The sequence below is a fragment of the Chelonoidis abingdonii genome, chromosome 13 (genome assembly GCF_003597395.2).
Source record: "Chelonoidis abingdonii isolate Lonesome George chromosome 13, CheloAbing_2.0, whole genome shotgun sequence".
Classification (NCBI taxonomy): domain Eukaryota; kingdom Metazoa; phylum Chordata; order Testudines; family Testudinidae; genus Chelonoidis; species Chelonoidis abingdonii.
The window spans coordinates 5,919,390-5,920,921 of NC_133781.1; the positions used below are offsets into that span (position 1 = coordinate 5,919,390).

Consider the following 1,532-nt stretch of genomic DNA (forward strand, 5'->3'; position numbering starts at 1 on the left):
GTACTTGGCCCTACACTCAAACATTGTTATCAGTGATCTGGAAGAAAACACAAATCATCACTGATAAAGTTTACAGATGACACAAAAATTGGCTGAATGGTAAATAATCAAGAAGAAAGGTCACTGATACAGAGCAATCTAGATCACTCTATAAAGTGGTCACAAGCAAACAATTTTAATATGGCTCAATGTAAATGTATTGGTCTGAGAACAAAGAATTTAGGCCATGCTTACAGGATGGGGGATTCTATCCTGGGAAGCTGTGACTCAAAAAAAGATTTGGGAGTCATGGTGGATAATCAAATGAACATGAGCTCCCAGTGCAATGTTATGGTGAAAACAGCTGATGCAATTTTGGGATGCATAAATATGGAATCTCAAGTAGGAGCGGAGCAGAGAGGTTATTTTATCTCTATATTTGGCACTGCTGGCATACTAGGTCCAATTCTGGTGCCCACAATTCAAGAATGATGTTGATCAGTTGAACAGGGTTCAAAGAAGAGAATGATTACAGGACTAGAAAACATGCCTTACAGTGATAGGTTGAGCTCTTTGAGTCTATTTAACTTAAAGAGAAGGTTAAGGGATGCTTGATGACAGTCAATAAGTACCTACATGGGGAACAAATATTTAACAATGGGCTCTTCAGTCTAGTAGAGAAATGTGCAACATTTTCCAATGGATGGAAGCTGAAGTGAGACAAATTGGGACTGGAAATAAGGCATACATTTTTTAATGGTGAGGGTTGCTAATCACAGGAACAATTTATCAAGGGTCCTGGTAGATTCTCCATCACTAACAATTTTAAAATCAAGAATGGATGTTTTTTCTAAAAGATATGCTTTAGGAATTATTTAGGAGAAGTTCTCTGCCCTGTGTTATGCAAGAGGACAGACTAGATGACCACAATGGTCTCTTCTGGCTTTGGAATCTATGAATATTATTAAATAGTTGATTCACACAAAATGCAGTTTCGGTTGACCCAAAACTATTCACAAATGTGACCTAATTAGTATCAGCTGAGAAAATGTTTTTTTCCAGGTCAGAAACACAGCTCTGTCTCTATAACCTGCAGCCCAGTGGTTAGTGCACTTGCCTAGGATGTGGGTGAGCTGGGTTTGAATCCCCACCCTGAAGCAGGGAGATGAACTCACATCCCTCATCCCAACAGAGCATCTGACCTCATAGACTCATAGGTCAGAAGGGACCAATATGATCATCTAGTCTGACCTCCTGCACAAAGCAGGCCACAGAACCCTACCCATCCACTTCTATAACAAACCCCTAACCTATGTCCAAGTTATTGAAGTCTTCAAATTGTGGTTTGAAGACCTCAAGCTGCAGAGAACCACCAGCAAGTGACCCATGCTGCAGAGGAAGGTGAAAAACCTCCAGGGCCTCTGCCAATCTGCCCTGGAGGAAAATTCCTTCCCGACCCCAAATATGGCGATCAGCTAAACCCTGAGCATGTGGGCAAGACTCACCGGCCAGTACTCAGGAAAGAATTCTCTGCAGTAACTCAGATCCCATCC

The 1,532-nt window shown here is 41.4% G+C and overlaps 1 protein-coding gene across 1 annotated transcript in view; it reads right to left on the bottom strand.

Annotated features, from left to right (window-relative positions):
* Positions 1–1,532, bottom strand: part of GSG1L2 (GSG1 like 2) — a 63,418-nt gene that overhangs the window by 14,291 nt on the left and 47,595 nt on the right. The window lies entirely within an intron of this gene.